Genomic DNA, 21,602 nt, shown 5'->3' on the forward strand with positions numbered 1-21,602 from the left:
CAAAGTCTTCTTCATTCTCTTTTGTTTTTGAAGTTAAGGTTTTACTGTGACACCTCAGCTGGCCTGGTACTCACTATGTAATATAGGTTTCTCAAACTCATGGCCATCCTCTTGTTTCAGCCTCTGAAGCACTGGAATTACAGACATAACCCCCATGTCTGATTTATTCCGACCCTTTGTTCTGATATTTTTTTTAAGATTTATTTTATTATCTGTGTTTATATGTATGTGCCTGTGTAATATTAGGTGCACAAAGTACAGGTGCCCACAGGCCTGAGGTTATCAGATCTCCTGAAACTGGAGCTTGTGAGCTACCTGACAAAGGTTTTTGAGAACCAAACTCAGTCCTCTGGAAAAGCAATATATCATCTTAACCACTGACCCATCCGACTCTCCAACCCTCGATGTTTTTTAAGACAGGATTTCGTGTAGGCCATGCTGGTTTCAAACTCAAACCTGTAGGCTAAGGCTTTGAACACTGATCCTCCTGCCTCCACCTCTGGAATTTTAAGAATGTATCAGCCCTTGGGGGTTTGCTTTATTAAGGTCAAAGCTAATTCTAAAACTGACAGCTTAACTTACTGTTAAAACCTTAAATAAACACCTAAAGTAATCAGGAACAACATACTAGACTTTAAGATCTCCAGGAGGTCTAGAAGCATGTTGCAAGTCAGAAGTGAAGTAAGGTCTTAGGTTCTTAAAGATGGTGGCACAGCAGCCAGTGCAGTGCCTTCTTGTCCTGGGTCAGCAAATTTGGGAATAGAGTGCACTAACATATCCCCACCTCTGGCCCACTGACTCTAACTTTGGTACTCTACTCTATAAAGGAAACAACCCCAAACTGCCATTGTTCTAAGAACTACTGTCTATAGGGAAAATAAAAACTCCCAAATGCCCACCAATCAGAACATGGCTGAGGACTCCAACTGGAGGTGCACCGACTGCTGTTTGTATCAATGCTCAGCAGTTCTGTGGAACTAACTGCACAGAAACCAGAAGAGAAAGAGAGTGTGTGTGAAGTGGAAACTTAAGGGTTCTTTGGAAAGTCAGTTGTGTTGAATGGTGTTTTGTTGGGGCAAACACGTGAAGGAGTGTTTTCTTAAATTGGACACAGGTGAAAAGCTAAGATAGACTTGTGAAGAGACTAAAGCAGACACAAATGAAAAGCTGATCTGCTAAAGCAGTCACGTGAAAAGACACGAGAGAAAAGATTCTTTGCTAACAACACACATGTTGTTCCGCCTTATATTACATAGTTGAGCTCTATTTCTTGAGACTTCATAGAGAGAAACACGCTGAAAAAGCTCTGGTGATGTGGTACAGTTTCTTGCCACTTCCGTGGACTTGGACTGATTGACAGAATGATGTCAGCAGAGATAGACTTATGTACTGAGGCTAAACACAGGACACATGGTGTTTGGAGGGAGTATAAAAAGATTCGATGGACAGTGATGGAGGCTGAGTTACGCTTGCTTATAGAGCTAGCTGTGTCTTCACTGAACTTCGAGAGAGGCACAGCTGAGAACTCCTGGCATTCCTGCTGGTCCCTCCTGCTACTGGCTCATGATGAAGCCTAGCTGTCTCTGCTAGGTAGTGACACTGCTACTGATTCATGTTTACTATCCCAAATCTACTAAACTATACTACTGATATATCCGTGAAGTGTTTGAGTGGAATGCTTCTATGTGAACTAAACTACTAATTTCTAGACAACACAGATGGAAGTTACTCCAAAGAACCATTTCTAAACAAGTCCGCTTCCCCTGTATCCTTTCTTTTCCACTACCTCTGGTGGGATTAAAGGGAGGTTAAAACACTTAAAAACCACTATTAAAAATATGATTTAAAAATTTTAAATTATGCTCTTGCTCTTTTGCTTTCTCTTGCTCTTCCTTTCTCCCCACCCCCCATACTCATGGCTGGCCTCTTCTCCTCTTCTCTCTCTCTCTGCCTTTCTCTGCCTCTACTACCCTCTTAACTCCCCTCCCCATGCCCTTAATAAACTCTATTCTACACTAGAAAAAAAATTAAAAAAATATATATATACATATATACATACATATATATATATATATACATATATATACATACATATATATAAAGGGGGGGAAGAAAGATGTGTGTGTATGTGTGTGTGTGTCCCTTCCCCTCTAGGTGAGACAGGCCTGTCAGACTCAAGACATTAGCTTCAACCTTTTTCTCTGGAGAAGTTCCTTAGTTATGAAGAAAATCAAGGATTGGCCACCAAGTGAGATGTCAGTGCTCAGGAGGTTAAGCCCGATACCTTATTCCTCCTATGAGGGCTGGAACTGGGAAGGCCAGGCCGAGCCTGTACCTGTGCCTTCCCACAAACTTCCCTGCCATGAAGGCCATGGGTCAGGTGAGGTTTGCTGCACTCATGCCACCTAGAACCCAAAGCTATCATGGGGCAGCATCTTTCCTAAAAAGACAGAGCCTGGTTTCCCTACCTGCTCCTCACAGAGAAGCTGCCCAAAACACTGACTTCCCAGAACAGACAGAAATTCCCCTGCAGGCCTGTGGGTAGCTCTGGCAGGATGTACCCTCACCACATGTCTGGTGCAAGGTTTCCGGGAGCCCAATGCCCAAAGCCACAAGTAAAATGAGAGCCAGAGTGTCTCAGTTCCTACAGAATTTATGGTATACGGTTTAGGCCCAGATTGATAGCCTGTGAGTCACCGGAGTATTCAATATCCAACGTCCTTAACCTGTCTGGATTGGCAGGCAATGGCATTTACCAGGATTCTGTGATGGCTGAGTCTGACGCTTCCTTAACTCAGCTGAAGAGAGCTCCCTTCCTTCCACATGGTGGATCAGAGAGTGGACCACACTATGAGCAAGCCCACTTTCCTCCCAGAGTTCCAGTGTTCCTCGAATCAAACCCTGTAACTCAAGTGCCATTTCTGGTTCACAAACTCTACTTTTCTGGAGGAACTGAATATGTGTGTTGAGACCCAGTGCTTGTTATAGATAAAGACCATTTATCTGGAAGGGTGAAAAAAACAGTAAAAATAGTTCTTAATTCCAAAATGAGAAGTATATATGAAAATATTGAAAAGAAACAATCCAGTACATCTCAAAGTAAATGTTTAGTGCTGACCACTGAAGTAGCTGTCTTTTCCTACTAAGAAAAGTCCCAGTAGTTGGAAAATACTATGTTTAAGTAAAATTACATATCTGTCTCTCCTACAGTAAGAGAAGAGCAGGTGTGGAAACTCACTCCTGTAATCCCAGTGTTTCCAGAGTAGAGAAATAAGGTCATCCAAGGCCATCCTGAGTTACAGAGCCACTTGGAGGCTAGTTTTAATAAGGTGGGAAGGGAAGGAGGAGCAAACCTAAAAATTAAATAGAAACCAATTTAACATGAGAAAACCTGAGACATGTTTGAGGTTTAAAAAAAATTTCACAAGACATCCCTATGCTTTATTAGCCAATAGCAAATTTAGAATTTTTGAAGGAAAACAAGTTTTTTGAACCTATTTTAACACTTGGATTTATCATCACATAGATGATGATCTGTTTAAAGAATCTATAGGAGTCTCCTCAAAAAAGGCACATGCATATTGTTTCCTTATCTTTTAGCTAAAAAGTACAAAGGCATAAATATTTTTTTAAAATAGGACCAGGACGGCAGATGAGATGGCTCAGCTGATAAAGGTGCTTGCCACCAAGCCTGACACTCAACTTGAATCCCTGGGACACACATGGTACAAGTAGAGAACTGACTCCCTCAAGTTGTCTTTTGGCCTTTATAAATCCATGCCCGCGCGCGCGCACACGCGCGCGTGCACACACACACACACACACACACACACGAAGCAAGAAAGGAAGGAACGAACAAACGAACGAACGAACAAACAGGGGGAGAAGAGAAAAGAAGAGATACAATTGGGGGTGAGGAAATTACTCAGCAGGTAAAAGCACTTGCTATGCAAGCCCAAGGACCTGAGTTCAAATCCCCAGCACCCATATAAAAAGCTGGCATGCCTGCATGTCCCTGTAACCCTAAAGCTGTGGAAGACAGAGAGAGGAAGACCACTGGGATTACTAGCTACCAGTTTAGCTCCAGTTCTGTAAGAGATTATTTCCCAAAAGAGTAAGGCAGAGGTTATAGAGAGGGAAATGAACATCCTCTTCTGACCTCTGCACATGCACATATACCACATACACAAATAAATTTTAAAAACTTTACAGATACATTAAATTTGAGTTCAGGTGAATGTTACTACACATATACAGAAGGACCTGCCCCACACCTGCCCACTAAAGATGTTTGTACTTCCAACCTCCCTCTGATACTACTCTAGCCCAGGACACTTGCTCCAGATCACTATGTCATGAGATCCACACAGAGATCCCACAGGACAAATTCCTTAACGACGAGGGAATTTTCCCAGAATAAAAGAAAGTTCAGAGGCCCCACCCAACTGTGAGACAGTCTGAGAAACAGGGACCCAACCTGGGCATGCTCAGTATAGGGCAAGCAGGCTTCTGGGTATTTTACTATGCTAGACCTACAAGATATAAAATGCTCAGAGACAAAACTCAATAACTGAGATTTGTTTAAAGTACTCAAGGAAAAGAAAAGAGACAAGTGGGACAGAGCAGAGTCCCAGAAGTCACTGCAGCTGGGGACAGGGACATGTCTGCTAAGTTTGTGTACATTTGAAAATGTCTAAAGCTTTAAAATTATGTATATTTATGCAAGGAGCACCATACCATGGCATGGATGTAGAGGTCAGAGGACAACTTGCTGTTGTTCTGATTCTCTCCTTTCCACCATGTGGGTTCTGGGAATCAAACTCAAGTCTTTGAGCTTGGCCCTGGCACCTGTACCAGCTGAGTTCATCTTACCAGTCTATCTAGAGTTTTTCATTTTTTTAATACAACCAAGTTATAAACAAATGTCATTGTTATAAAACTGGGAAAGTATGTAATCAAGTGATAATAGCAAAGTGTCAGACTCTCTCTAATCCAGTACCTGATTCTACAGATATGATTCTCATCATCTAGACACCTTATCCATCTGGAAGACCTACCTGTATCTGCAGAAGGTCCTACCTTGCTTAGTCCTTCACTGCAAGCTAGGGCCACACTCAAGGTGAACCTCAGACAAATCAGGCCCATCCCTCTAGCCCAAGGAGTGCTGTGTGCTGGACCACAGGAGTCCATTTTAGAAAAGCCATATTCTCACAGCTAACCATGGCTGCTGCAGATACCTTGGAATACTCTCTTAAAATTCATTATATAAAGTCAGGTTCTCCCTCTCCTTCCACTGTTACATGGGTTCCATGAGCATGCCTTCTACAGTTCCAAGGATGAAACTCGGGTTGGCAGACTTGCACAGCAAGCATTCTAACTGCTGAGCCATCTCTTCAGTCCCATTTCCTACTCTCTCTTTTTTTTTTTAAGCCAATGTCTCACATAGCCTAGGCTAGCCCCAAACTTACTACATAGCTAAGGATGCTGTCTAATCTTTCTGTATTCATCTTGTAAGAGTTGAGATTATAGGCATATGCTACCACAACCAGTTTATTATTTGTTTGATTTTGTTGTTGCTGGAGACAGGCTCTTACTAATTAACCCTCTGGCTGGCCTAGAACTCCCAGAGATCAGCCTGTCTCTGCATTCCAGGTGCTGAGATTAAAGGCATGTGTCACAACACCTAGCCCACTAGTTTCATGGGGTGTTGGGGATCAAGCCCAGCTCCTTAGGTATATTAGGCGAGTACTTTACTAACTAAGCTACATGTAAAACCCTGAAAAACTTTGTATACATATGTATTTCAAAGCTGAGTGTTAGTTCCACCATACAAAAATTTACTTTATGTTTCTATATCACAAACCAAATCTTTCCAAGTTTCCAAAACTATACTTCAGTATTTGCTGTTCATTTTCGGGGAAGATATTTAAAATGCCATTTTGGGTCTGGGAACCCAGTTTAGTCATAAAACACATGTCTAGCACCTGTCAAGGCCCTGAGTTTGATCCCTAGCACCACACACTCACACAAAATGCTTTTCTGAAAAAGGCTGCAAGGGTATATATGCTCCCCAAGGAAGAAAAGGAGCCAGGAACCTGTTACGATCTGGTGGCCCAGATGAAAGCAAGCCCAGGAGTAAGACAGACATGGGGACCCACATCCTGTCTGAATAAGGACGTGTGCACAGTCTCAATAGCTCAGCTGCCTCCAAATGCCTGCCAGTACTCTGATTCCATGTCTACTCATCACACCCAAGTGTCAATCAATCTCATTTCTCCTTGCTCCTTGCTCTGCTGCATCTCCCAAGGTCCTGTCAATAAAAAAGACACTGTCTTAGCATCATTGCTACTCTTGCCATAGTGTCTAGTTCACTGTTCACTGTTGACCCCAAGTTGAAAACCCCGATTGCTGCAGGCTTGGGCAATGCTTGGGCAAGGTTTACATTACATAGTATCTGATTTGCTGTTTAACTGCCATCTTTGCTGTAAATAAAATCATCAAAGCTATCATGACTGATGAGGGTGACAGCTAGTGATACCTAGAGAGGCCTTGATAAAGGCTAGACTGAGCAATCTATATAGGAAAGATGTTCCAGGACAGCCAGGGCTATACAGAGAAATCCTGTCTCGAAAAAAAAAAAAAAAAAAGGAAAGGTGTCAGAAACCAAAAGGTCAGCCGGGCAGTGGTGACGCACACCTTTGATCCCAGCACTTGGGAGGCAGAGGCAGGTGGATTTCTGAGTTTAAGGCCAGCCTGGACTACAGAGTGAGTTCCAGGATAGTGAGGGCTACACAGAGAAACTCTATCTTGGAAAAAGCAAAAAATCCGGGCATGGTGTCACACACCTATAATCCTAGCACTTGGGAGGCAGAGGCAGGTGGATTTCTGAGTTCAAGGCCAGCCTGGTCGACAGAGTGAGTTCCAGGACAGCCAGGGCTACACAGAGAAACCCTCTCTCAAAAAACAAAAACAAAGCAAACAAACAAACAAAGAAACCAACAGGTCTGTAGGGGCTCTGACCTCCAGCAATTTTAAATGTGTTCTCATTTGGAAAAAGGGTTTCTGTAGGCAACGTCAAGTTGAGATAAGCTCCTTATAGAATAGGTGGATCTAAACCACTATGACTGGTGTCCTTGTGCACAGACACACAGTGGGGGAAGTCATGTGAAGATGAAATTAGAGAATGGATAAACAAGTTTATAAATGAAGAACAGCTACCAATACCAGATACTGGGTGAAACAAGAATTCTCCTGGGCCATAGTAAAAGAGAACTTGATAGACACCTTGGACTTCTGGCTTCCAAAACAACGAAAAAATAAGTATATGTCAACTACCTTGTGGTTATCCTTTTTTTTTTTTTTTTTTTGGATTTAGTTTTTTTCCAAGATAGGGTTTCTCTGTATAGCCCTGGCTGTCCTGGAACTCACTCTGTAGATCAGGCTGGCCTCGAACTCAGAAATCCGCCTGCCTCTGCCTCCCAGAGTGCTGGGATTGCAGGCATGTGCCACCACCACCAGGTCCTTGTGGTTATTCTTAATCAGTACTAAAAGCTAAATGAGCACCATACAAATAGCACACTACTTTCAACAAATTGAGATGGTATTAGTAATCTTTTCCTGGGAGCCACATGACCTCAGTCACCAAGTTCTCAATGAGCAGTTTTATGGAAAGCCCTTCAAAGAGTTTGGGGTTCAGAGATACAGTACAGGTTGATTTCTGACTTCCACATGCACCTGCAAATGTATACACACAGACATTATTAAAAAAAAAAATCACTGCACAGTGGTGGTGCATGCCTTTAATTCCAGAACTCCAAAGGCAGAAGCAGACAGATCTGTGAGTTTGAGGCCAGTCTGGTGTACAGAGTGAGTTCCAGGACAGACAGGCTACACAGAGAAACCCTGTCTCAAAAGCAAAAAACAAAAATAAACCAAATAAACAAAAACCCCCAAACCAAACCAAACCAAACCAAGTCAGGCATTGGTAGCACACTCTTTTAATCCCAGCACTAGAAAGGCAGAGGCAGGTGGATCTTTTGTGAGTTTGAGGCTAGCTTGGACTGCAGAGCAAGTTCCAGGACAGTCAGGGCTACACAGAGAAACCATGTCTTGAAAAACCAAAGAGGGGCCAGGGGGTGGTGGCACACACCTGTAATCCCAGCACTCGGGGAGGCAGAGACAGGCAGATTTCTGAGTTCGAGGCCAGCCTAGTCTACAGAGTGAGTTCCAGGACAGTGAGTTACAGAGAAACCCTGTCTTGAAAAAACCAAAAAAGAAAGAAAGAAAAGAAGAAAAGAAAAGAAAAGAAAAGAACAACAACAACAAAAAAAAAAAAAGAGGAGTAGTGGGCATGAGATAGCTCAGTGGTTAAGGCAATTGCTGCTTTTGCAGAGGAGCTAGGTTTGGTTCCCAGCGTCCATTTGGTGGGTCACAACCATCTATAAATCCAGGTACAGGAGGGTAACTGACTTCTATGGGCACAAGGCATGTACATGGTACACATATATACATGGAGGCAAAATACTTATACACATAAAAATAAATCTAAAAAATAATAAACAGCTGAGCAGTGGCAGTGTATGCCTGTGATCCCAGCACTCTGGGAGGCAGAGGCAGGCAGATTTCTGTGTTCGAGGCCAGCCTGGTCTACAGAGTGAATTCCAGGACAGTCAGGGCTATACAGAGAAACCCTGTCTCTGTATAAACAAAACAAAAACAAAACAAACAAAACAAAACAAAAAGACAAGGCAAAATCACCTTGACTGAAAAAAATATTGTGATAAATTAGATAAGAAACAGGATGGTCCACAGGTGAGCTGACAGCTGACACTGTGCCCAGTTGTGCTTCCCCAAAGAGCAAGGACCTTCTGAACTCAGAGGAAAACACTCTGTGCACACCAGGATTTGCCTACTCCCACCCCAAGCTTCCTGTTTCTTGGTCCTGATTCTCCATCCTTCTGTCTCAGGCACCAGCAGGCTCTGGGTAAGTGAGTGTTCGTGGTTTAGCTCCAGCCTGAAAATGCTGTCACTGCACACGCCTCCTATAGACACACAGTTGCAGGGGCGCTAGTTGGGACTTACACACACTTCTCAAGATCTCCTCCAATTCCACATGGAATAAATATAAAATATAAACAATAATGAGAAGGTCGGACCAGCAGAGAAGCAGCAAAGGAATTCTCAAAACCAGCTTTCAATCTACGATATGTTTTTGTGCTTCCAAAAGCTATGTACCATCATTAAAAAATTGCTTAAACCAAAGGGTCATTATGTCACTGTCTACTCCCTCTTTTCTCATCTGCCAACAATGTAAGAAAAACTGGAAAATATAAAATGAACCTAACATTAAAAACTCCTGTTCAGCTGTCTAGTAGGCTAGCCACAGAACATGTGTCCCACAAAAGACATACTCACAGTTTCTGAAAAGTTCCTAAAAACTCCCTCCCTAAGCATAAAGAGTAAAAATCTCCATGCTAGCCAGAGATGGTGGTAACACCTTTAATCCCAGCACTTAGGGGACAAGGACAGGCAGATTATTGTGAGTTCTAGGCTAGCCTGGTCTACAAAGTGATTTCCAAAACAGAAAGAGCTACATAATGAAATCTTGTCTCAAAATCTTAAATGTGTAGAACACATTAAGAATGGATGATAATGGCTGGAAAGATGGCTCAGTGGTTAAGAGCACTGAATTGCTCTTCCAGAGGTTCTGAGTTCAATTCCCAGCAACCACATGGTGGCTCACAACGATCTGTAATGGGATCTGATGCCCTCTTCTGGTGTGTCTGAAGATATATACAGTACAATAAATAATTCTAAAAAAAAAAATATCAATGATGAACAGAAACACCAGGCAATGGTGGTATATACCTTTTATCCCAGCACCCAGGAGGCAGAGGCAGACAGATCTCTGAGTTTTAGACCAGCCTGATCTACAAAGCAAGTTCCAGGACAGCCAGGCAAGGCTACACAGAAAAACCCTGTCTTGAAAAAAAAGAAAGAAAGAAAGAAAGAAAGAAAGAAAGAAAGAAAGAAAGAAAGAAAGAAAGAAAGAAAGAAAGAAAGAAAGAAAGAAAGAAAGATCTAATTGTAGAGTGTCATTAATCTCAATGGTTTCATTTGTTACAGAGCATTCCTGTTATTTAATAAGCACCTGTGTGGTTTTAAGTAGCTTGACTCTCTTTAGTTTCACTTCAGAATCATACTACAAGTGAATTCAGGGTTAATAATCCCAGGAAACAGTATATTCAATGAGATTACTCCAAGTTCTCAGAACATAAGACCATGGGGGTGGCTTGCCCAAGTCATACTGTCCAGGATAATCTAACTCAGTGAGCACAGAGAAGAGAACTTTCTCTTCTGCAAAGTTACTATGGGAAAACCGCCTGTCAACTCTAATGGACAGGAAATTCTCAGAGCTGTTAACACTGGAGGAATAGATGAAGAAAGCTGAACTGGAACTGGCACATAGAAGAACAGCTGGGAAGTTAACATCCTTGTACAAATGGCCACCATAGTGGTTGTGATAGGTAGAGGTGGGGGCCACTGATTGCTGAGTACCTCCCAGTTGCAGGCCAATACCCTGAAGTAACTCCCAAAACACTTGCCAGGGTGCAATCTTTTCCTGTGAGACATAGATCCCAAGTGGGAATTTGCTGAAAGCCTTGGAAACATCCCCAGAGCTGACATGTGCAAATATGAAAAACAAGTCTGAGTGATGTAGGGACTTCTGATGCCCAATGAGGAGACTGCGGAAGACTATAAGACTTTGGGCTCTCTGATGGACCACAAGATCAAACTCAACCATACATCAGGATTGGCACCTTCTTCATGCTCCCATGCTAGACTCGAAAACATGTTTTCAGGAACAGGCACCAGTCAATGAAGGAAAACAGAATGGCATCCACACACTCTACTCATAGTATACACGCTGTGTGTACAGTATCCATACACTATATACATATGTACAAACAGTACCTACACAGCCACACAAAGCACCAATACAGGGCACACAAAGTAATTACCCCACTGCACACATAGCTGCCATACACTGTGTACACATAGCACCCATACTCTTCACTCATAGTACTCACTCATAGTATGCACATATTGCACACACAGCACTCACAAAGCATAAACACCATCCACACAAGCACACAGAACTCACACACTGCACACACAATGCCCACATCCTGAACTGAGAGCACCAACACACTGCACACACAGCACCCATACTACATACAGTGAAAATACACTGCATTCATAGTACCTACATGTTATATGCATAGCCACAAAAAATGTAGCCCTCTAAGGGCATCAATACACGAAGAAGGAAAAAGACAACATTCATCCAGAATACTTCATCCATGATCATGTATGTTCCTCAGAATACTTTTTTTCCTTTCTACATCTTTTAATCCCTTTTCCCCTGCCCCAGCATCTTTCTGATCTTTGGTGTCTTGGAACTCTAGGCATTTGCCCTCTGTGACCACATCTTTTTCTGTAGACAGGAGGGAATGCTGGCTAAGGAATGGGTACTATAAAAGACAAAGTTGTACTTGAAAGGAGACTTTTGAATGCTGCAGATGCTAGGGTGATGTGAGGCTTCCTCAAGACCAGACACTCCCGGCAGTCTTAGTCAGGTGTCTTAGCTCTCTAGAAATGTAACAACCATACAGATGAAGTCACCTTGACGTTGAGCAGGTACCCTTAATACATAAGATAACATAAAGATTTAGAAGGTCACAGATTCTGCTTAAAATGGGGAGATGGAGAATGCCAGTTACGGCAAACTGTTCCCAGTTCGTCCTCATCTTTAAGTGAAGATGAGTAATTGCTTCTTTCAAAAATTCCCAAACTGGCTTTGAACTTCCTAAATAAAAGCATACTGCCACTCACAGGCTTCAGTGCTTTAAATGGGATACAGTGAGAACATGGAACAGACCTATTCTGAGCACTAAAACAAGACTGGACAACTTTCTCTTTACAGCTCATTCTCAGTGGGGATATAGTGGAGACACAGTCTCAGGAATCAAAGGACACTCATATATCATGACCCCAACCTGTACACACCAGAGTTTTGTGCAGCATGCCTTGAGTCTCTGTTTTGTTGTAAGTAATATTACCCCTCATCTTTGTTCCTCCGAGACTCAGGTCCCCACTCTGCCAGGCTGAGCTGTACCATTTGAGCAGTTCTGTTTTCTGGTCCCGTCACTGCTCATGTTGTCCTTACAGCCAGAATGGCCTCATTTCTCACTCCCCAAGGTGCTGGGGGTGAAGCCCAAGACCTCACAAATAGTGTAAGCGCTCCATTGCTGAGCTACCTCCCAGTCCTTAACTGCATTTCTACTTTCATGCATTTAGTGTGTGAGTGAGCACTATAGCACACATGTAGAGGTGTTGCAGGATATTTTATCACACTGTAAACCCAGAGATTATGTTATTTACTAGGGGGGAAAAACCTGTTTCTAGTTGTGGTGCGGCTCATTCCTTAGTATACACCTTTAATCCCATACAATGAAAATGAAGTTAGTTTGTAGAAGGAAGCACCCATGTTTGAAAGCATGTCTAGAGCTGGAGAGATGGCTCAGTAGTTAAGACTGCTCTTCCAGAAGTCCTGAGTTCAATTCCCAGCAACTACATGGGATCTATAATGGGATCTGATGCTCTCTTCTGGTGTGTATGAAGATAGCAACAATGTACTCACATACATAGAAAAAAAAGTGATGTCTAATTCAATGGCAGACAAAGTGATGAATTAGAGAAAACCTTGACAGAATAAGATATGCCCCTCTCTCAGAAGGAGAGGAAAGGGAAGGTACTTAAGGGAGCATTGAAGAGAGAAGTAAGGAGAGAGAAAGGAGGAGGCGGCAGTGGCAGCAGAGAAAGCAGTTTTACTAGGGCAGTTGTACAGAGACAGGTTGCAGAGAGAACAGGTGAAGACAGAATAAGCCAGAAAATGAGAAGGAACCATAATTAGACCGTATTGCCAAAGTTAGTATAAGGCCAAGAGCAATTTAGGAGAAACCAAGAGAAGTCAGAATAGGTGAGTTGAATCAACCAGCCAGAAACAGAAAGAACAAGGGTGAAATGAACTTATTCAGCAGTAAATCTCACAGGATGAAAACATTCTAGGCCTAGATTAGATTATACAAAGTAAATATGTACAATGGATATTAAGAGTGGAAAATATCCTCTCTCCCAGCTCTCTCTCATCCTACTTTCACCTCTCTGCCCCTTGGGCTCTCCTCCCCTCCCGCCTCTCTCCACATGGCCATGGCTGGCCTCCACTACTCACTACTCCTCTTCTCTTCTCTTCTCTTCTCTTCTCTTCTCTTCTCTTCTCTTCTCTTCTCTTCCTCTCTCTCTCTCTCTCTCTCCCTCTCTCTCTCTCTCTCTCTCTCTCTCTCTCTCTCTCTCTGCCTTTCTCTACCACTAACTCCCAACCTCCAGCCTGAATAAACTCTATTCTATACCAAAAAAAGTGGAAAATATCTGGGTCTGGAAAGATGACTTAGTGGTTAAGAGCACTTGCTGTTCTTCCATAAGGCCTGAGTTTGGTTCTCAGCACCCTAGGAACAACCACTTCTAACTGCAGCTGGGGAGGGGGGGGGGGGATGGGGGGATCTAGTGCCCTCTTCTGGCCACTTCCACTCACAGGTGACAAATTCTCTCTCTCTCTCTCTCTCTCTCTCTCTCTCTCTCTCTCTCTCTCTCTCTCTCTCTCTCTCTCTCCTCTCTCCCTCCCTCCCCCCCCCCCCCATACACACAAACAGATAACTTAAAAAAAAAGTGGTCTTGTGCCCGGTAGAGTTTTTGTTTGTGATTCATGTTTCTTTCCTTCATTGGTTCATTGATTCCTCTAATAATTCTGAAGAAAATGTTCTCTTGCACTTATTACAGCATCTTCCCCTTTACTAATATATGTACACCTTAGGCCCTGCATCTATCCCTATGTGTAGAGGTTCAGAGAACATGGCTTTTGAGATATCAAAGACTGTGAATTAATCTGCCAATTCTCTAGGTGACCCACACTAAGACAAGTAACCTGTTCATAAGCAAGTGGGTCATGCCAAGCAAGTGTATCCACTTTTCATAGAGACAGCTCTTGGATACGTTGAGCTAGGAGTTACAGCACAGTGGTAGACTAAGTGGAAGGTACTGAGTCAAATCCACAGCAGCAGCACCACTACCACCACCACAAAAAAAAAAAAAAAAAAAAAAAAAAGAAAGAAAGAAAGAAAGAAAGAAAGAAAGAAAATTAACTAAACCCCACACTTACAAGATTTTCTTAATTATATTTTTTTTATTTATATGAGTACACTATAGCTGTCTTCAGACACACCAGACGAGGACATTAGACCCCATTACATATACAACCACATGGGGCCTGCATGTAGTTGCTGAAAATTAAACTTAGGAGCTCTGGAAGAGCAGTGCAGTCAGTGCTTTTAACCCCTGAGCCATCTCTCCAGCCCCACTTACATGTTTAAACCCACTGTACACAGTCCAAAATACAAAGAAGGTAAGTGTCAAAACAAAACAAAACAAAAAACAAAAAACAAAAAAAGATTATCTTCTAAAATCTATCACTCAACCAGACCAGACGGGGGTGGTGCACGCCTTTAATCCCAGCACTTGGGAGGCAGAGGCTGGCGGATTTCTGAGTTAGAGGCCAGCCTGGTCTACAGAGTGAGTTCCAGGACAGCCAGGGCTACACAGAGAAACCCTGTCTTGGGGGGGTGACTAAAATCCATCACTCATGTGAACTTATAGATCTTTCCTATTTTGTGGGCAACTGAAATGACAGCCAGAAGTTAAAGAACTACTGGCAGAAAATATAGAAGGAACTCAGTACACACCCTGGGCACCTGCACACACTGCAATAAGACAGCTGCAGAACTATGGTCACTGCTTTCGAAAAGCAAAGGTGGCTCTTCCCAAATAGGCACAAGGGGCTGTGTGACTAGACAAGCTGTAATATGCACTTAATCACTGCTCGTGCCCAGCAAGACTACCTTTCTTTCCCAGATCTGCCAACTCTTACCAGCAATCCAATATTGACAAAGCAGAGGAAAACACGGCTTACTGGGTACCAGCTCTCTGAGTGTAATATTGAAGACCCGGATTATCTGTAGGAGCTCCAAGATGGCTCCTCATCTTGCCTACATTCTCTGAGATGCTTCTTACTCACACAGCTGTCTGTGTGGCCATCCCTTATATCCTTCTACTACATGACTTTCTATGACCTGAATGACCTAAGGTTCTGAATAACAAAAAACAGTAATAAAAAAAACCCAGGGACAGGCATGATGGTGTCTATATCGCTGATTCCAGCGCTTAAGAGACAGGAGGATCTTGAATTTCAGACCAGTGTGGGATGCGTAGCAAGACTATGTCTCAAAAACTGGAGGGAGTGGAGGTTGGGAGAGAATGGGCAAAGGAAAGGAAAGGAAAGCTAGGATGTCTGCTAACACAATTAAGAAAACATATCTGTCAAAACACAAAAGGCTACGTGTAAGCTGCTGAAAACATACTGATGTTTCCCAACTTGCTACTGATAACTAGTTTAAAAACATAATTTGTTTTTAAAATACTTAGTGGCTGGGAGGAGGTGGCACATGTCTTTAATCCCAGTGTTATGTACACAGAGAAAGTTTGTCTTAAAAAATAAATAAAGGCCAGGTGGTAGTGGTGCACACCTGTAATCCCAGCACTCTGGGAGGCAGAGGCAGGTGGATTTCTGAGTTCGAGGCCAGCCTGGTCTACTGAGTGAGTTCCAGGACAGCCAGGGCTATACAGAGAAACCCTGTCTCAAAAAAAACGAAATCCAAAAAACCAAAAATAAATAAATAAATAAATAAATAAATAAATAAATAAATAAATAAATAAATATTAATTAATTAATTAATTAAAAACTTAGTAATTAAAAAATATACATCAGAACTAAATAGCACTATTGAAACCCTGAAATTAGTCTGCATAAAATCTTACATAAATCATACTTAGGTCAAATTTGACTTCTTTTTGCTTTCCTTTCAGTCTTAGAACCGGTCAGAAAGTGTTCTTTCTCTTCTCTACCTACAAGTAATACCATCAGGCACACTCCACTAGTAAACCAGAGCTCAAACCTGAAGTTAATAAAACTGGTTAAGCAGTTATGACAGAAAAGCCAAGCTTGGTAGTGGACTCCTGTGATTGCTCATTATATAGGAGGCAAAAAGGATCAGGAGTTTAAGGACATCCTTAGTTACATCCTGGGTTTGAGGCCATCCTGGACTACATGTAACTTTGTTTCAAAACAAAGCATAACAAAATAAAAAAGAAGATTTGGGGTAGTGGCAGACAGCTGTAATTCTAGCACTTAAAAAAACTGAGAAAGGATTGCCTCAAATTTGAGGCCAGCTTAAGCAACACACAAAGTTTGAAGTCAGCCTGGGCTTTTAAAAAGTAAGATCCTACCCAAAAAAGAAGAGAAGGGGAGAAAAGAGCTAATCCTCCACCTAGCTCTTAGGACAAGTTCAAGACCAGAACTGGCCAGGCCAAAAACAGCAGCAACAAGACAGAAGATTATGAGTGGAATGAGCTGGCGGTGTTCCAAAAACTTGTCTTTTGGTCTTAATAGAACACTTCCTTTATCTATTTATTTTTAGGAGTCAGGCCACTCAGCAAACTCTAGGAATAAGTTTTACCAGGTGGTGGTGGCACATGTCTTTAATCCCAGTACAAGGGAAGCAGAGACAGACAGATCTCTGTGAGCTCGAGGCCAGCCTGGTCTACAGAGTGAACTCCAGGTTAGCCAGGTCTACACAGTGTAACCTTGTCTTGAGAAAGAACAAAAACAACAATCTACCCACTTACAGATGTAATATGTTCAAAGGAAAAATCTTTTTTGTGTGTGGTGAGGGAGGGGGTAAAGATGGGGTTTCCGTGTAGCCTTGAGGGTCCTGGAACTCCTACTCTAGACCACGCTGGCCTTGAACTCAGAGATTTGCCTCCTAAATGCTTAAGATTAAAGGTGTGTGCCACCACCACCCAGCTTCAAATTCTTAACCAATCTCACTACAGAGAAATTAGAGTAAGCTTTCAAAGCAGAACAAAAGCTTTAAAAAAAAAAAAAAAAAAAAAAGAGAAAACTAATGAGCATGACGCTCCCGAAACAGGCTGCCTAAGGCAGGTGCAAGGACTCTAGTGTTCAGATTAAAGGGGAGACAATTGTTTCTAGAACCTTCTTCTTGCTAACAGTTAAGAGGATGCCTAAACACAGAAAGTGACTTCTGTGAGAAATTAGCTCAAGTATTTTTCTGCCCTGTACACTAAATGGGCCTCTTCAGTTCTCAGAGGCTGGTCTAAGACCTCAAGGAGTACAGCACAGCAGCTGATCAGCGCCCCAGAAACCAGACCACAGGGACAGAGTGGCCCAATTTTCCTTAATTTGAAAACCTCCACACAAGAGAAAGTCAGAAAGTTCACTGTTAAAACATAATTCAATTTAGCCGTGTTTGTAAATAAGACATCCTCAGCAGTAACAGACCTCCCATTCCTCAGGCATTTTCTATGAATCTTTGAAGCATTTTCTCCATTTCTTAACATATATGCCCTGGTTTCTCTGTGTGACCAAGGAGCACAAGTCACAGGGACTGTGGACTAACTAACCTGACCCGGGCATAGTCTGCTGCAGGGCACTAAGTGTCACCAGAGACCAATCAGAAAGAGATGAGGCCGGGGTCTGGGCTCAAAATAACTTTACATTTACATTAATCATCAGAACATGAATAGAATTTATCTTTTTTGTTTTGTTTTGGTTTGGTTTTTTATTTCCAATACAGAGTTTCCCTTTGTAGCCCTGGCTGTCCTGGAACTCACTCTGTAGACCTAGCTAGACTTGAACTCAGATATTCCTCCGCCTCTGCCTCCCAAGTGCTGGGATTAAAGGCATGTGCCACCAACACCAGCTTCATGAATAGGAATTATCTAACGAAGGCAAAAGTCTTACATTCAAGGTGGTGTCATGAGAATCTTTATTAGATATTGTCCTAAGGCAGGCTTGAGGCAAGGCTGGATTTTGGATTTCTAGGCTCTTAAAGTGAGTTCTTTCTACAATTCTAAAGAGAAGACTGGCAATAACAGCACAGTTTCCTTCCAGAAAAAAAAAATTACAAGTTTTCCAAATAAAATGCTAACCTTCTACTGCAATAATTTCAACCTAAGTATCACTCTTTTCTGCAACAATATGGAGATGCATCCTAAACTTTTCAGTTCAAAGTACCTAATATCATAAAATATATCAAAATGGAGGAATAATAAACTTTACTTCATCATTCACGAGGAAAACCTATACATTTCCTTTTGGTGAACAAACTATTCTCTTGCTGAGTGGAAACACTGCCTTGCACTGGCAAGACGAGGACCAGCAAGAGCGGAATTCAAGAATCTGCACCCAAATGGGAAGTTAGTTTGCCTAGAGGAGGAATCCAATCCAGTGTTCTACAAGGGAAACAATGCACGCACCAGAGAGCACCAGACACAGGTGTCAAAGCCAAGGCGGTTCACTAAACATTTTCTAATTAGCATTTCTTTACGTTCTGATAACAATCTTCCCACAGTAACCTTCGCTAAATGCTCGCTGAGATTGTAGCAAAGAGAACCGGAGGAAATTCGCTAAAATTTCAAACTTTCTTCTGTTTATATTATCTATTTTTCGCCCCATGTAGCTTGTTCCTGGGCTCCGAGATCCAGTCCTATTGTGTATAACTGGTTCCGCCTACTAATAGTGAAATCGCTAGCCATACCAAGAAATCAACCAACTAGCTAGAATCCTCCGCATAGTGCAGAAAATTCCAGTTTTACCCTCGGGATTGAGTTGTCTGACACTGACTTTCGCTAACCTGTGAAACTGACAGGTCTATTTACTGGGAAACAAAGACACGACTTGTAGCGGACCGGGTTCCCTTGCGCGCCCCGTGCGCTCCGAGCGCTGCGTCTTATCAGCGCTGCCCACTCCATCACACCGGGAGGGCCCTGAACCCCAGTTCGGCCCATTATTAAAATGGAAATCTAAAACAAGGGGCATCTAGCTTCAAGGGAGACAATGACCCCCCGAGGCCCCGCAGGGCCCACCTCCCGCAGTTCTGACTCTTGGCAAACTCGGCCCGGGCGGGTCCGGGTGCGGCTCCGCTGAGCGGGCGGGGACGGACAGGGTGGAGAGGGCGGGGGGCGCAGGGACGCCCCCGGGCTGCCTCCCGGGGCCAGGCGTTGACGCAGCAGAAATTACCAGCTGGAAAAATCCCCTTTCGGAGGTGACGAAGAGGGACCCCGGCGGCCGCAGTGGCTGCCGAAGGTGCCAAGGGGCCGGGAAGCCCCGCGCCGCAGCCGCCTCTACGCTCAACCCCGCAGGGACCTGCCGTGCCGCCCCGCCCACGCCACTCCGGCCGTGGCCCCGCGGGCCTGGGTCTCCGGCCGCGTTGTCCCCGGGCGCCATCGCCCCCAGGAGGGCGCCCCCACGAGGCGGGACGGGGGGCCAGTGGCAGGGCGGGGGCGCGCCGGGGGCACAGCAACCAGGGCTGCAGCTGCCCGTCTCCCGCCCCGGACTAGGTTCCGGCTCCCGCCAGGGCTTTAGCTCCGGCCCCAGCGTGGTGCGCCAGCCCGGCCGCGCGGACAATGAGCCGGCGCAGCTTACCTGTGACCCCATGGGGCGCGGGCGCGGGCTGGCGCCGTGGCCGCGGACCGGTGATCGCGCGGCCACTGGCAAGAGCTGCGTCCGGGAGGGTCCGAGCTGCGCGCTCGGTCGGGTGGCTTGGTCCGCCCGCCGGTCCGTTCGTCCGTCCGTCAGGCTGGCGCGCGCCCCCGCGCTGCTCCAGCCCCGCGGCCCCCACGCGCCCCGCCCGCGGACCCTGACCCCGCCCCCGGCGCGCGCCCTGCCGCCTCTGATTGGCCCGCGCTGCGCCCTGGCCTCGGCCACCGCCCCAGTCCCGCCCCCGCCCCCGCCTGCCGGCCCCGCCCCCCGCTCCGCCGGCTGGGCGCAGCGGGCTGGCCGGGGCCGAGTGGCCGCCGGAGCACCGGCGGCCCACCGCCCCCCTCCCGCGGGGCTGGACAGCGGAAGTGCGGGCTGGAGCTCGCTGGGCATTGTGGGAAACCCCCTCCCATGGGCTTGCGAGTGGCAAGGAATGTGATCCGTGGGTCGACGCTCGCGTCCCACTAGAGTCTCATAACCAGAGACCACCTGATGGGAGAGATGGGCTGGGCAAGTTCACCGCCTCAGGGTCGGATAGGCGCACCCCGCGATGTCTGTGCACTGTCCCTGGGGACACCCGAGACTGGGTCACGGCTGTCCGCGAGCCCCGCGGAGCCGTCGCGGAAAGCGCGTCTCCCAAACTTAGCGACTTCCAGGCGCTCAGAGCAAAGAAAACGCGCTCTAGGGGCGCGGTGCCCAGAAGGGGCTGGTCACTCTTCACCCCCGCCTTCCGGGGACCTGGGCGCTCTCGCAGAGGCTAACGTTGGGAAGCGGGCCACGTGGCGATGTCTGCAAGCGGGACTCATAATTGACCAACTAGGAGCATTGGCTGCCGCACGTCGATCTTGTCATCCAACTGCCGGTGAGGGTGTGGGGCTCAGACAAGTGGTGCTCGCCACCCTGTCTTGGCCCGCAGCTCCCAGCCAGTGATGGCATCTCGATTTCGGTATAGCCAAGGATAGGTCTCTTCACCCCGCCCCCAGTGGTGCAGAGATGCCCGCCCGCACGTCCTTCTTGCCTCCAGTGTCTTCGATCCGCTGAGGAGCAGAACCCGGAGCGGGCATTCCCGGCTGATCTGCGTAAGGGTTAAAGGCCACCACGGTACATCTCAGGCGCAGCCGCTGGAAGGGGGGGGGGGGTGTGAGCCTGTAGATGGCCAGGGGCGTAGAGGAGTTGAGCCTGGGTTGGGCCAACCAATCGTGAGGCGCTCTGGGCTGTGCGCGACTGGCCTCAAGGAGGGGCAAGCACAGCGGAATTCCTCGGGAGGTGGGAGGCTCCCGCCCTGGTGGAGGATTTCTCGTGTTGTGTGAGGAGGCATTCACAGGCAGCAGTGGGAGGGCTGGCCAGAGGGGTTTCTCCTTGAGTGAGCAAGGGCAAGCAGACGTCTGCCAGCCAAAGATGAAACCTGGGACACTCTCGCTCACTGTTCATGGGCTCCAGGAGATGACTGTGCACATGACCTGCCCACTCCTCACCACACACCTAGGCTGGCACTAGTGGCCAGGTGCCCCTAGCCTCAGGTTTTCTGCTGGAGGACCCTTTTGGCACATCTTGTCTGAAGTGAATCCCCACACACACACACAACTTACTTTTGCCCACCTTTGTGTTCTATCCTTGGAGAAGTATGACTGGCATAGTTTTGCTGACATACTGCTCCTGACCTCCCCCCTGTGAGGGGACAAAGGACACTGTCTGTAGATAGTCTTTCCCACCATTTCCCTTCCTCAATTTGGTCTCTGATGCAGCCCATTAAGGAAGGGAAGCATGGGGAGACCTCTAAGGTCACTGTCCCTCAGAAAGAGCCCCAGTTTCTCCCAAGGTAACTAGGCACCCAAAGCATCATTCAAAGAGGAGCATGTGAATGCTTTGCTGT

At 45.4% G+C, this 21,602-nt stretch overlaps 1 protein-coding gene across 3 annotated transcripts in view; it reads right to left on the reverse strand.

Moving 5' to 3' along the window:
- The window catches only part of Zbtb46 (zinc finger and BTB domain containing 46), a 71,714-nt gene extending 51,094 nt beyond the window's left edge, over positions 1 to 20,620 (reverse strand). For 2 of the 3 annotated variants that reach the window (XM_052184578.1, XM_052184575.1), the window contains exon 1: positions 19,676 to 19,853. The gene's annotated coding sequence lies outside the window, so the exon portion shown is untranslated. Of the gene's footprint in view, positions 1 to 19,675; positions 19,854 to 20,218 lie in introns of those variants that run through there. The other variant, XM_052184577.1, reaches the window with a different exon arrangement.
- Positions 20,621 to 21,602: the final 982 nt, after the last annotated feature.

The sequence above is a fragment of the Apodemus sylvaticus genome, chromosome 5 (assembly GCF_947179515.1).
Source record: "Apodemus sylvaticus chromosome 5, mApoSyl1.1, whole genome shotgun sequence".
NCBI lineage: Eukaryota > Metazoa > Chordata > Mammalia > Rodentia > Muridae > Apodemus > Apodemus sylvaticus.